The sequence below is a fragment of the Chiloscyllium plagiosum genome, unplaced genomic scaffold (genome assembly GCF_037043375.1).
Source record: "Chiloscyllium plagiosum isolate Xiang-an unplaced genomic scaffold, Cpla_swu_hap1 HiC_scaffold_14, whole genome shotgun sequence".
Taxonomy (NCBI): Eukaryota; Metazoa; Chordata; class Chondrichthyes; order Orectolobiformes; family Hemiscylliidae; genus Chiloscyllium; species Chiloscyllium plagiosum.
This window is the reverse complement of record NW_028270152.1, coordinates 22271948-22287747: the sequence shown is the minus strand read 5'-3', so window position 1 is coordinate 22287747 and position 15800 is coordinate 22271948. Positions and strand designations below refer to the sequence as shown.

General features: G+C 41.4%; 1 protein-coding gene across 3 annotated transcripts in view; it reads left to right on the top strand.

Annotated features, from left to right (window-relative positions):
• Positions 1-14178: 14178 nt before the first annotated feature.
• LOC122558878 (SRSF protein kinase 3-like) overlaps positions 14179-15800 on the top strand; it is a 55986-nt gene continuing 54364 nt past the window's right edge. For 2 of the 3 annotated variants that reach the window (XM_087994150.1, XM_087994149.1), the window contains exon 1: positions 14251-14478. The gene's annotated coding sequence lies outside the window, so the exon portion shown is untranslated. Of the gene's footprint in view, positions 14200-14250; positions 14479-15800 lie in introns of those variants that run through there. The other variant, XM_043707779.2, reaches the window with a different exon arrangement.

Sequence of the window (15800 nt, the reverse complement as noted above, 5' to 3'; positions counted from 1 at the left end):
TTGGTCACCTTCTCAAGAAACTCAATGAAGTTTGTGAGACACGACCTGCCCTTGACAAAACTATGTTGACTATCTGAAATCAAATTGTTGCTTGCTAGATGATTATAAATCCTATCTCTTATAATCCTTTCCAAAACCTTTCCTACAACAGAAGTAAGGCTCACTGGTCTATAATTACCTCGGTCATCTCTGCTGCCCTTCTTGAACAAGGGCACAACATTTGCAATCCTTCAGTCCTCGGGTACCAAACCTGTAAACAATGACGACTCAAATATCAAAGCCAAAACCGCTGCTATCTCCTCCCTAGCTTCCCAGAGAATCCTCGGATAAATCCCATCCAGCCGAGTGGACTTGTCTACTTTCACTCCTTCTAGAATTGTTAACACACTTCATAACTAACCTCGATCCTTTCCAGTCTAATATCTGGTACCTCATTCTTCTCCTCAACAATATTCTCCTTTTCCTGAGTGAACACCGATGAGAAATGTTCACTTAGCACCTCTCCGACCTCCACAGGGTCCACACTCAACTTCTCACTTCTGTCTTTGACTGGCCCTATTCCTACCCTATTCCATTTCCTGAAGAAGGGCTCATGCCCGAAATGTCGATTCTCCTGCTCCTTGGATGCTGCCTGACCTGCTGCGCTTTTCCAGCAATATATTTTCAGCTCTGATCTCCAGCATCTGCAGTCCTCACTTTCTCCTCCTATTCCTACTCTAGTCATCCTTTTATTCCTCACATACCTATAGAAAGCTTTAGGGTTCTCCTTTATTTGCTAAAGACTGCTCGTGTTCTCTCTTTACTCTTCTTAACTCTCTCTTTAATTCCTTCCTAGCTGATCTGTAACTCTCCATCATCTCATCTGAACCATCTTGTCTCATCAACACATAAGCCTCCTTCTTCCACTTAACAAGAGATGCAATTTCTGTCATCACGGTTCCCTTACCTTATCCCTTCCTCCCTGCCTGACAGGGACATACCTATCAAGCATACACAATATCTGTTCCTTAAACCAGCTCCACATTTCCATTGTCTGCATCCCTTGCATTTTGCTACCCCATTCTATACTTCCTAATTCTTGCCTAATCGCATTATAATTGTCCTTTCCCCAAGAATAAGTCTTGACCTGTAGCAAGTACCTATCCCTTCCATCACTAAACTAAACGTAACTGAATTATGGTCACTCTCTCCAAACTACTCACCTACGACTTGCCCAGCATCTGCATCTCCCTCTCAACCTTATGAACTGGAAAAGGAGGAAGCCATAATGGCAGGACACCAGGACGCTCAGAGGGACAGAGGGATCTTGGAATGCTTGTTCACAGATCCCTGAACGCAGCAGAACAAGTTTATAGGGTAGTTTATCAGTCATGGCAGGGAGTTCATGTTTGGGCTGAACAAAAATTTGTTTAAGCCCCAGCTGGAGTACAGGGTGCAGTTCTGGTGTCTACACTATGTGAAGGATATGATTGCATGGGACAGGGTACAGAGGAGGTTCACTGGGACGTTGCCTGGATTAGAGAAATTTAACTATGACGGGAGGCTAGAAAAGCTAATATTGTTTTCTTTAGAACAGAGAAGGCTGAGGGGGTCCCAACTGAGGCAGGAAACCTCACCACCTTTAAAAGGGCCAGTGTATTATTAAGCTGAAAGTACCTAATGGGCAAAAACACTGTCCCCAACATGGTTTGGGTAAACATGTGTCTTATTGGTACAGGTCTGACTTTATCCAGTGCTGGTGCCAGTGCCCCACGAACTGGAACCTATCTTTCCTAATCAATGTTTGAGCCATAAATTTTTCTCTCTAATCTGATTTGCCCAGTTTGTCTGTGGCTCAGGTAATAATGTAGACATTATGACCCTTGAGGTTCCACTTCCAATTATGTAGAACTGCTTCTTTGTCCTGCCTATGTCACTGATAGCCTATAATGATTGGATCCTTCCCCTCCCCCTGTAAGTTCCTCCCTACTCCTGAGCTGATATCCTCAATCCTGGCACTGGGCAGGCCACACAGCCACCTGGACTCATGCTCTTTGCTACAGGGAACAGTGTCATTTCCCCCTCATTATACTGATACTTGCATAATGAGGGGGAAATTCTACCTGTTAACCAATGCATTCTTTCTTACTTCACCCTTTCGAATGGCTTTTTGTACCATGATACCAAGCTCAGTTAGTACAGCCTTGTCATCCTTGCAAGCTGAAAGCATCTCAAACCAATAGCAAAAGCTAAGGTTCCTGCACTCTTGCTAGATCCCCTTTCCTGCCTCACTCACAATCATATTCTCCAGTCACTGAACACTGAACAAATTCTAGGCAGCACGGTGTTTCAGTGGTTAGCATAGCTGCCCCGTAGTGCCAGGGATTCGGGTTAGATTCCACACTTAGGTGACAGTGTGGAATTTGCACATTCTCACTGTCACAATGTGAGTTTCCTCCTGGTGTTCCAGTTTCCTCTTACAGACAAAAATGTGCAGGTTAGGTAAATTGTCCGTAGTGTCCAGGGATATACAGGCTAGGTGGGTGAGCCATGATAAATGCAGGGTTGCAGTTATGGGGTGGCGTTCTAGGTCTGCATTTGCATGGGATGTTCTTTGGAGGGTCAGTATGGACTCATTGGACCAAATGGCCTCTTTCCATACTCTGGGGGATTCTATGATTCTATGAAATCAGATAAGCCAACTCTAGAAGATGTGACTGTCTCCTAGTACAAAAAATCCAGGCCTTGATGCATTACAATGTTCCATCTCATAACGTTTGAGCCAAAGTTACTTGATTAACAAATACCGCAGCACTGTTTGCTCTCAACCAAACTATCATCGAGGAACTCGCACATGCTGCAATTGTGACACATTATCTATTCCATCATCCTTAATGTGTTTTAAGGAACTAGTTATTATTTTATTCAATTTTATATTTAGTTGTGTTTTAATATATTTCATAATCTTACCATGAGTTGCTATGCTATATTTAAGCTTAGGAATGGAATAGATCTCCATCACTTACCATATAGTCAACAAATACAGCTTCTTTTCCTCTAGCAGACCAAAAACCAATTTCTGATACTGAAATGTTTAGAAATTAAAAGCATGAAAACACTTTTTCTCCCACCCCCAACTCCTTTAATCGCATAACATCAGTATTTTATTATTAGTTGCACACAAGTGCCACGTCACCTATGTTGGCTAGTTTTTCTTTTTGCCAAATGGGAAACTCTTAGATTAGATTAGATTACTTACAGTGTGGAAACAGGCCCTTCGGCCCAACAAGTCCACACCGCCCCGCCGAAGCGCAACCCACCCAGACCCCTACATTTACCCCTTACCTAATACTACGGGCAATTTAGCATGGCCAATTCACCTGACCTGCACATCTTTGGACTGTGGGAGAAAACCGGAGCACCCGGAGGAAACCCACTGTTGGCTAGTTTTATGTGCTCCTAAGACAAAAGGCCTATCAGATTCAATTAATGAGGATCCCATTTCAGCTGCTTCTTAATTAAGCTGCTGTTTTACTGGAAGCCTGTTTAAAACCTTGTTTTAGGCTGGCAACTACAGAATTTAAACTGCAGATTACAGTTTAATCCCAACTACATTCAAATTAAATTTGTATAAGATTAAAATGTAGACTTTCTTATCCATCAATGTATATCCTCAGTCCTGGTATCCTAGTCGCAATGACTAATAGATGTAATACAAAATGACCTGAGGAAAGAAACTCAGAGCAGTGCAAAATAAAAGAAACATAAAAGAAATTTAAACAATGAACAGCGATACGTTATGTCTGCTGCATGCATTTTAAAATAATTCTACAATCCATAAATTATTACACAAATATCCTGCATGGCAGCCCAGAAATGTCACCTGCTACATCTAAATTGGTAAATGATTTGTAGCCTGCAGTAAATTGGGCTGTAGTTAGAATTCAGTGACAGGTAAATTATCAACTTTTAACAGTTATCAATCCCCAATGCATGGCATTTGTTGTCTATTTCTGTAGCTATAATTTATGACAAGCTTCAGTGACCACCTTCTCATTAACTGGTTTAAGAACCTCACTGATGGAGCAATCAGCAAAGATCAGTGTTTGAGTAATATGAAGCACAGAGGACCCTAAAGAGGCAAGAAGAATTATTGGTCAGTGGTACAAATGAGGGATGTTCCTTTCTGTGTAAGTTCCATGCCAGTGCAGTTAATATTTTTGATTGTTTTAAATCCTTCTGTCTTGTCCTTGGGGTTGCCCTGGTCTTTCTCAGAAAACCACTGTCTGCAGTTGGGTGTTGACAGCTCCCAAGCCTCTGTCAATGTCAATATTTGTGTGCAAGAACAGTTTTGGAATAACTGTCCCTCCAATCTTCTCTGCTTCTATATTGGAAACCACTTGGCTTTCATTCAGGGTTTCATTCCGGGGTAACTGCGATCAATATCTACAGAGTGTGACTATAAATACACACCAGTATTTTCTAGATCCCGAGTTTCCCAGCCAATATCCCAAGCTTCTCTGTCTGATGAGAACACTTATTTAAAAGAAGATTTGAGACACATCTGTCAAATCTCAAATCTCACATATTATTTACAACATAAAGCCATAACAAATGGTCCTTTTATTTCATTAAACGTATGGAAAGTGAAAGAGACACATGCTGGAGTCAAGCTCCTCTCTTTCAGGAGAGAAGCCAAGCAGCTGGTGAATTTGAAACATTTCCTGGAGCAACATGAGTTGATATCTATTTGATTTCAGGATGTGTTGGACTGCTTCCCTTATAGGGAGTGAGTGAGCAATAGCTTAGACAGGACTGGTCATGTTCGTAACTAAATATTACAGGCATGATCTGATTTCATATTGCATATAAGCAATGCCATAGCAGATCAGCTGTAGATGAAAGGTAAAGGTCAAGAATACATCAATATTAATTAGTGGAACATCATATTTAGCCAGTCCCTTTTTCACTGTATCTGATGCCAGGCCATTAGACCTTTTATACAATTTATGTGAAATATCATAAGATTTATTCCTTGTGGTCTCCACGTTCAAAGTGACACAGGGGAAGTTAAAAAACAGGACTACAAAACTGATAATGATTCTTGATTACTCTATTTGTTATACACTAGTGAGGCTAAATTAAGAAGATATGGAAACTCCATATGTAGCTGGGAACATTGAGCAGTGCTGGTCTTCAAATTCCTCAGAAATTGGAATCAGCTCTGTAGCAGGAGGGACATGTTCAAAATGGATGGGTTGCGCTTGAACAGAACTCAGACATTTAGCCCGTGGGCTGGTCAACCAGTGCTGTGGAAGATGGTTTAAATGACTTCAGTAGGAATATGGACATCAAGATATAGTTTTAAAAAGCAGAAATATAGTGCATAGAGGACATTGGTTCGGCCACTTTTGGAATGCTGTGTTCACTTCTGGTCTCCCTGCTATAGGAAAGAGATTGTAAAACTTGAAAGGGTTCAGAAAGGATTTACAAGACTATTGCCAGAGTTGGAGGGTTTGAGCTAAAGGAAGAGGCTGAATAGGCTGGGGCTATTTTCCCTGGATTGTTGGAGGCTGAGGAGTGACCTTATAGTGGTTTATAAAATCATGAGGGCCATGGATACGGTGAATAGTCAAGAACTCTTCCCCAGGGTGGGGGAGTCCAAAACTAAAGGGGATAGGTTTAAGGTGAGAGGGGAAAGATTTAAAAGAGACCTAAGGGCAACAGCAGATGGTGTATATATGGAATGAACTACCAGAGGAAGTGGTGGAAGTTGGTACAATTAGAACATTTAAGAGACATCTGGATGGGTATATGAATAGGTCCTTCTGCAGCTGTACAGGGCCCTGGTGAGACTGCACCTGGAGTATTGTGTGCAGTCTTGGTCTCCAAATTTGAGGAAGAAAATTCTGGCTATTGATGTAGTGCAGCGTAGGCTTATGAGGTCAATTCCCGGAATGGCGGGGCTATCATATGTTGAAAGATTGGAGCGTCTGGGCTTGTATACACTTGAGGAGAAAGTGAGGTCTGCAGATGCTGGAGATCAGAGCTGAAAATGTGTTGCTGGAAAAGCGCAGCAGGTCAGGCAGCATCCAGGGAACAGGAGAACCGACGTTTCGGGCATAAGCCTGAAGAAGGGCTTATGCCCGAAACGTCGATTCTCCTGTTCCCTGGATGCTGCCTGACCTGCTGTGCTTTTCCAGCAACACATTTTCAGCTTGTATACACTTGAGCTTAGAAGGATGAGAGAGGATCTGATTGAGACGTATAAGATTATTAAAGGATTGGACACTCTGCCAGGAAACATGTTTCCGCTGATGAGTGAGTCCAGAACCAGAGGACACGGTTTAAAAATAAGGGGTAGGCCATTTAGAACAGAGTTGATGACAAGCTTCTTCACCCAGAGAGTGGTGGGTTTATGGAATGCTCTGCCCCAGAAGGCAGTGGAGGCCAAGTCTCTGGATACTTTCAAGAAAGAGATGGATAGAGCTCTTAAAGATAGTGGAATCAAGGGTTATGGGGATAAGGCAGGAACAGGATACTGATTGTGGATGATCAGCCATGATCTTAATGAATGGCCTACTCCTGAACCTATTGTATATTGTCTATTCTCTAAATAGGACTAGATTAAGTAGGGATATCTGGTCGGCATGGACAAGTTCGACTGAAAGGTCTGTTTCTGTGCTGTACATCTCCGTGACTTAGAGAGCTGGTTTGAAGTAATTGGGAATGAAGTGGGATCACAGAAAACAAGAGAACTTAGTTTGGTTTGGAGAGCATGTTTGTACATTTATGATGTGGTATTAACAGGGTTGGTCAAGATTTGAGCACAGATAACCACATGGGACTCTGATGTAACAGGGACAACTGAACTGGCTCAAGAAAGGGGAGGATGAGATGCTTATTGTTTCAAATTCATACAGGAAAGTAGGGAAGGGATAAAAAGGATGATAGTTGTTTTGTTTAAGAAAAATATTACAGTGCTACAAAGAGAGAATATCTTTGACAGGTCAAAGACAGATGGGCTGGTGCTCATTGGGTTTAGATCAATTATGCAGAAGATCAAGGATTGGTGATCATACAATTCATTGGGAGACAGTGAGGTCTGTAGATGCTAGAGATCAGAGTTGAGAGTGTATTGCTGGAGTGTATTTCCTGATGAAGGGCTCCGGCCCGAAACATTGACTTTCCAGCTCCTCGGATGCTGTCTGACCTACTGTGCTTTTCCAGCAACACACTCTCAATACAATCCATTAGATTTATTTATGCGGTGGGTCAGAAAACACTCAACAATAAAAACACTTCAGTAGAGAAAAGTTAATTTGAGTGAATTGAGGAGGGATCTGGCCCAGATAAATTGAAATCAAAAGCGGGCAGGCAGAAATATAATGAAGTAATGGTCAGCCTTTAAAAAAGGAAATTGTTCAAGTAAAACTTAAGTACATTCTAGTTGGGCTGAAAGGGCCTGTTTCCACACTGTAGGGAATCTAATCTAGTCTAAAAAAAAGGGGGAAAGGGAGGACAATTAAAGCAAGAGCTCATTAGAGCAACAGTTTCAGAAGGCACTCCATTTGGAAATGAGTAAGTACTGAGGATGATTTAGACTTGGCAGCTGAAATTCAAACTCCCAGAAGTATGTCAGGTGATCCACTTTGGTTGGAAGAATGAGGAGACAAACTAAAATGGTGTACTTTTAAAGAGGACACAGGAAGAGAGACTTAACCAGCCAGGGGTGGTTGTGCACAAATATTCCTGAAATTAGTAAGGCAATGTCCTCCTGAGATTAATATTCAGATGAAGTGTTCTAAAACTAGGAAATTGTACTAATCCCATCAGAAACATTGATTCATTCCCAGTAGAACACTGTGTCCAATTACGGGCAAGATATGTTAGGAAAAACACAAAGGCTTTGGAGATGATACAGAATAAATTGCCGAGAAAGGTTCCAGAGATGGGAGTCACTGTCCCAAGGAGAGACTGGCGAAGCTGGGTTTTCCCTCATTCAGCGGAAAAGGTTAAGAAGACTTTTGAACATCCTATTTAAAATCGTGATGTGTTTAGGTACAGATGATTGGCAAAAGAACCACAAATGACATAGAAGAGTTTATTTCTGCAACCCGTGGTTAGGATTTGGAAAGCAGTGTCTGAGACGTTGATAGGCACAGATTCATTAATAGTTTTCAAAAGAAAATTGCAAAATACTTCAAGGAAAATGTTACAGGGTTCTGGGGCAAGAAAAGGGAGTGGGTTTAACTGATTGATTGCTGTTCTCGCACAGTTTTGGTGGACCAAATGTACAGTTCAATTCTCTGATGGTATGATTTCAAACCTTATGCAGTCTCACTATGGTCAAGCCCGTGATATACCTTTCATGACCAAGTAACTTTTTTATTGAAAGCCATCAAATATAAAAAAAACAAACATTTCTGATAGGTTTCTGAACCTTTATTGACCTTCCTGTGGAATTACTTGATGTTAATCTTACATTAATTGTATCGTGAAGGTTAAGAATAAGCAGTGAGGTGGTATTTTTAGATTAAGTACTTTTAGTACACATAAGAGATTACAGGGCAATGCTCTTGGTGTAAGAGGCAGAGAAATTGTAAAGATGCATTCTGGAAATAAACTTAAAATGAAGAAAAAGATTTGTGAATCGATTCATAGTTCACCATCTGCCTTGGCATCCATTTAACACGTGATAGTCTCGTGTAAGAAAATGTCCAAGAAAATCTAGTATTCTACATTGCTAGTTTGCATATTAGTGTTCATGGCCAAGTCTAAAGTTGGTGGTATGAACACAGTTTCCTCTTCAACTTATTTCATTGAAGGAGCACTGTTGCTACCAAACAGTTGGCATTTTATTTGTAAGGTTGGACAGGTCACAATTAGATTCTCGCATTTACTCATAAAATAATCAATTCCTCAAACAATGGAGGATTGGTCTCTCAAATTATTCAAGAGACTAATGGAGACATGCTGTTCTGGGTGAGACTGGCAGACTAATTTTTTTCGAGTCAAAAAGTGTGGTGCTGGGAAAGCACAGCAGGTCAGGCAGCATCCGAGGAGCAGAAGGGTCGGTGTTTGGAGGGATATGGGCCAGGTGCTGGCAGGTGGGACTAGATTGAGTTGGGATATCTGGTTGGCATGGATGAGTTGGACCGAAGGGTCTGTTTCCATGCTGTACATCTCTATGACTCTAAGTCCACACCCTTCCTATTTGTATACCCATTCAGATGCCTTTTAAATGTTGCAATTGTACTAGCCACCACTTCCTCTGGCAGCTCATTCCATACACATACCACCCTCTGAGTGAAAAAAGTTGCCTCTTAGATCTCTTTTATATCTTTCCCCTCTCACCTGAAACCTATGCCCTCTAGTTCTGGACTCCTCTACCCCAGGGAAAAGACTTTACCTATTTATCCTATCCATGTCTCTCACGATTTTATAAACTTCTATAAGATCACCCCTCAGCCTCCGACACTCCAGGAGAAACAGCCCCTCCCTTTCCTATTCACTGTAATGAAATGCACGGGGCAGGAAGTTCAGCCTAAAGCAATGCATGCATTAAAACATGCATTGTTAGAGTTAGACCTGCCTGCTCCTGCTCCGGCATCCTCACTGTCCATCTGAAAGCTAAGCCTGGCAGACAGGTAGACAACCAAATGGAAACAGTCAAGAATAAAAAGTGCACCTTGTGGAGTTTTCTGAAATACAACACTTCTATTCTCCACCTGTATAACCTGCCCCTGTCATCAACTTGACGCTGTTTCCAACTTTTCCTTTATGTTATAAAATGTGGATAACATAAGATATTGAGAGATGGATGGAAGAAATACATTTGATTTAACATGAATGTAGATTACAAATCATAATCCAGTTATTATCTTCAAATGCACTGTTATACACTAGAGCATTCAAGTTATATTCTGGTTCACATTACTAACATTATGGTTAAGGTGCAATGAATCTTTTTGAACATGTGATCTTATTTTTTTATGAGGATTGGATTGGGGGAGGGTACTTAATGGGTCACTGAATGTTATAGACAATCCTGACGACAATTAATTTATTTCTCTCGCTTTACAATTCTAATGGTCAAACTACATGCTCTTCAAATTTTAGCCAACCTCTCATTAAAATGTATTAATTCTTATTCTTGTCCTTTCAAGGTGATAAAGTTTCCCCTATTACAGTTTGTTGTTGTCCTGTCTCTAAAAGACAGCAGTTGTTCAACCTCCCCATCAGATAAAAATACCGTGGTGAAGCGTTTTTATTGCTGATTCTATTTGCCTTATTACAGGACTGTTTGAGGTCGCCAATGCCCTCCTTGCAGTGAACTGGCAGCTGTCCAAGGTATGGTCTATTAGTGTACCAGTTCACAAAGAATGTGGAAGGAATGTATCAATCCAACCAACTGCTTGCTATCAATGGATTGGTCTCTTAGTGTTACAGTTGCAGGGGTAATGTTGAAAGAACCCTATAACCTGGCTTGTATAATGCATTCCTGTTTCTAAAACTACTACATTACGGAAATAAACTTACATTAAAATGCTTTCCATATTAAAACTGATAAATAGTTTAACTATTAGTACATGCACAATAGCTTTATGTTTCGTAGGACTTCAGAAAGTCACAATAAGAGTGTGTCACACTGCAACAGTATTTCACACTGCAACAGCTGAGGTACAGGTCACTTCAACAAAAATGAATACACCAACTTTTAAAAAAAATGTTATTTATACTTCATACAAAGAGAATGGAGGCAGGCACGCGGTTTGTTGTGAATCACCTCTATAACTGCATTAATATGGAGAGGTTTAGGTTTAGGTGATTAGAGTCATAGAATCATAGAGATGTACAGCCTGAAAACAGACCCTTGGGTCCAACCTATCCATGCCGACCAGATATCCCAACCCAATCTAGTCCCACTTGCCAGCACCCGGCCCATATCCCTCCAAATCCCTCCTATTCAGATACCCATCCAAATGCCTCTTAAATGTTGAAATTGTACCAGCCTCCACTACATCCTCTGGCAACTCATTCCATACACTTAACACCCTCTGTGTGAAAACGTTGCGCCGTAGGTCTCTTTTATATCTTTCCCCTCTCACCCTAAACCTATGCCCTCTAGTTCTGGACTCCCTGACCCCAGGGAAAAGACTTTGCCTATTTACCCTATCCATGCCCCTCATAATTTTGTAAACCTCTATAAGGTCACCCCTCAGCCTCCGACGCTTCAATGAAAACAGCCCCAGCCTGTTCAGCCTTTCCCTATAGCTCAAATCCTCCAACCCTGGCAACATACTTGTAATTCTTTTCTGAACCCTTTCAAGTCTCACAACATCTTTCCGATAGGATGGAGACCAGAATTGCACGCAATATTCCAACAGTGGTCTGACCAATGTACAGCCGCAACATTACCTACCAACTCCTGTACTCAATACTCTGACCAATAAAGGAAAGCATACCAAACGCCTTCTTCACTATGCTATCTACCTGCGACTCCACTTTCAAGGAGCTATGAACCTGCACTCCAAGGTCTCTTTGTTCAGCAACACTTCCTAGGACCTTACCATTAAGTGTATAAGTCCTGCTAGGATTTGCTTTCCCAAAATGCAGCACCTCGCATTTATCTGAATTAAACTCCATCTGCCACTTCTCAGCCAATTGGCCCAACTGGTCCAGATTCTGTTGTAATCTGAGGTAACCCTCTTCGCTGTCCACTACACCTCCAATTTTGGTGTCATTTGCAAACTTACTAAGTGTACCTCTTATGCTCACATCCAAATCATTTATATAATTGACAAAAAGTAGAGGACCCAGCACTGATCCTTGTGCCACTCCACTGGTCATAGGCCTCCAGATTAGGGGTGAAAATGTGTTGCTGGAAAAGAGCTTCTTCAGGAAGCTCTTCCTGAAGAAGGGCTTATGCCCGAAACGTTGATTCTCCTGTTCCCTGGATGCTGCCTAACCTGCTGCGCTTTTCCAGCAACACATTTTCAGCTCTGATCTCCAGCATCTGCAGTCCTCACTTTCTCCTCCAGATTAGGGGAGCATGCACACTGTCTCACTGCAATAAGCACTGAAACATTTTGTAAATTCAGTCTCTCATTGTTTAATTTGAAGAGTAACGTGATAAAGAAATAAGATTTGCATTAATAAAGCATATTTCGCAATGTCAAGACTTTTAGTTTCAGAGCACCAATGAAGTACATTTCATTTTAGTCACTATTAGGGAAATGCAATTGCAAATTTGCACAAAGCAAGTTCCCACAAACAATGATGAGGTGAACTACTCTTTCCCCAATCTTTCTTCCTCTCCTTCAGTTGGGTACTCAACTCACTCGAGTGTGCCGATAAACCCATAACCTTCTGATGGAAGAGAAAGGTATTTACCATTGAGCCAAGGCTAGCCCTACAAGTCAGAGGGTGCAACCTAAAGGGGGACACCTGATAAAAATAAAATACTGCAGATGCTGGAAATCTGAAATAAATATAGAAAGTGCTGGAGAATCTTCACCAGGTTTGGAAACATCTGTAGAGAGAAAGATGTAATTACCTTTTCAAGTCTCACATGACTCTTCTTCAGCACCTAGAACGTCAGGCAGTCTGAGTCTGATCGTAAACAGAAATTTTAACTTTAAAAATCAGATTAAGTTCAACTCTTCTTTTCTCTCCTTGTCTATTATAGTCATGGAGTCACACAGCACAGAAACAGACCCTTCAGTCCAACCAGTCCATGCCGAACATCATCCCAAACTAAACTAGTCCCACCTGCATGTTCCTGGCCTATATCCCTCCAAACCTTTCCTATTCATGTATTTTTCCAAATGTCTTTTTAACATTGTAATTGTATCTGCATCCACCACTTCCTTAGGAAGTTCATTCCACACACGAACCACCGTCTGTGTAAACAAAGTTGCCTCCCATGTCTTTTTTTAAATCTTTGTCCTATCACCTTACCTTATGCTCATTCTCTACAACTCCAGCTTCCTGTATTAAGTGGTAAACCCACCAGAAAGATGCATATCATTGCAACAAACAGGTCGTATAATCTTCAGTGCGTGTGGTGCTGGTGTGATTTAAATTAGCTGGTACAGATGTATATGAAGAGGAATCCACAGGAAGCCCTTTTCCTGTTGAATCAGATTTTGCTGTGATATACCTTGCTGGACTAACTGCCAAGATGTTTTATTTACTTAATCAACGCAGAATCTGAATTTGGTAACAAAACGGGAATTAAAACTGGAGACCCTGACGATCACTATTGCACCACCATTCTGCTTTGCTCTCCATGTGTATTACTTTACATTATGTCTGGTTACTGTGACATGTTTCTACTGCAACTAACATTTTCTATAGTGGTAACCAGTATTTATTTGTCTGGTAATTATAACATACCCTGCTGATCTGTGGCTTAAGTTGAGATTTTAAACCCATGTTGAGCTATTCTGTAATAATTTTCTGGTATTATTTTGAGACATTTTATGTAGATAAATATTTTGATTCTTGTGTAGTATCACATCTGCAATTGGCTCAAAATATAAGATTGTGTTGTTGATGTGAGATTCAGCCCTCTGTGTTTTACAGGACTATCCTTTTGTACTATCTCAAACCCGTACAAAGGGTGTAGATACTGTAACTTCCCCTCCTACATTGCTTTAGAGACCCTTTCTGAGTAGTATCTTGACCTATGATGTTATAGTGTCTCAAATTCCCCGAGTAAGCTGTATGTCCATGACCTCAGAAGAGCTACTGTCTGAGAGAAAGATGAACTGCAGTGATGATAGAGGAGTTACAATAAGTCATCTGAGGTGAGCACTGCTACCATATTAATGAGACTTGCCAGCTGTACAGCTCATATTTCTGGCAAAATCCAGTTTTTCTAAAGGTGCCAGTTACTCTCTGTTGATATTTAGTTCATTACTTTTTCTTCCTTCAAAGCAGCAATTCACCTCAAACCTCCTGAACAAAGCCTCTGCAGCTTAAAGCTATCCTGATGCTGTGCTGTGTTTTGAATTTGTCCTTGAAACCTAATGGCCAATCAGAAAATCTGCCTTCCCTCTTCCCACTTGCACAATCCAGTCAGTTGTCATGTACCATATCTATAGAAGGGTCTTGGTGCTATAAGTGTTGCCACCCTGAGTTAGTGACAGGCTCCTCCCCCACTGTGAACTATTTATCCTCGCTGGTCTCCTTTCTCTGCAGCTGTTTCCACAAGTGAGTAACTTACGGAATTTAAAAAACAATAAATATAGACTTGCTCTAAAATGAGGTCCTTTGATGAGGTTTGTTTTTTCTTTGTAGTGTGATCTGTAAAACTAATGTATGGGGTTATTTGAGGATATTGCTGTAGCTGGTCATATTGTGGTTTGAATTCTGAGGTTATGGTAGTGGAGTTCTTTGAATCCCAGGACTAAATTGCAACACTGTCAACAGCTATCCAGATGGGATATTACCTACCGGAGCTGAACAGCAAATAAATGGACCTGGAAACTTGTGAGTATAACGGGAACATGTTGAAAATCTGATTCCACTAAGTTGTATTTGGTGCTGCAGTGCCATCTTATGTGCTTGGTTTGGCAGACAAGCTCGACAAAGCACATCTTCTTTTATTAGGCACTGCTGTGCATCCTCTTTGTCATTGATTTCCCCTTGTCTGGTGCCTCTTGGCAGCTGGGATGACAAGAAGGTGACTTTGTCCTAAACCTAGTTTCCTGAAGAACGGCTTATGCCCGAAACGTCGATTCTCCTGTTCCTTTGATGCTGCCTGACCTGCTGTGCTTTTCCAGCAACACATTTTTAAGCTCTGATCTCCAGCATCTGCTGTCCTCACTTTCTCCTAAACCTAGGTCACCCCATTACTGCCTACTGAGAATGGGCAAGTTGATTTGGGGCATTTTCTTGCCAAAACTCTTCTCTATGAACAAGTGTGTGCTGTTTATACCCAAGCTTCTCATAGAAAATTGGCAAGAAGGAGGCCATTCATTCCACTGTGTTCGCACTGATCAATCAAAATTTGACAATACTAATCACATTTTTTAGCTCTTGATCCATAGCCTTGGAGACCATGGCAATACAAGGGAATATCTAAATGCTGCTTCAATGTTGAACACGTTTCTGACCCAATCACCCTTTCAGGCAGTGAGTTCCTGACTCCGACCATCCTCTGGGTGAAATAAAATTCTCCTCAACTTTCCTCTTAACCTTCTATCTCTGATCACGCAACTATTTGAAAAAGTGCCTTCCTGTCCACCATACCGATGGCCCACACCTCTATCGGGTCCCCTTTGATGCTTCAAGGAAAACGACCCAGCCTATCCAAGCTTCTCTCTAAGCTCAGACCCTCCAGCCCAGGTATCACCTCTTTACCCTCTCTAGTGCTCACATCCTTCCTGTAATGTGGTGACAAGATCTGCAAGCAGTTGTGGCCTAACCAGCATTTTAAACAGTTCCAGCTTAACATTATTCTATGCCTTAGCTAATAAAAGCAAGGATCCCATCTTCCTTCTCAACCAAATTATCTACCTGCCCTGCTACCTTCAGGGATCTGTGGATATGCACATCAGGGTCAGTCTGATCTTCAGTGTAATCCCTTGCCTTGTGAGCACTCCCTATTACCTCACACTTTCGCAGGTTGAATTCAAGCACTTCCTCCTTGTGGCAAATTTCTGCTAATTATTCCTAACAAATAATCCGTGTTTCTTCAAGTCTAAATATATTCTATCCCTCAGATTTCTTTCTATTACGTTCACACCACTGAAGTTAGACTGACTGGCTGATAATTTCCTGGTCTATCTCTTCCTCCTTTGTTTTAACAA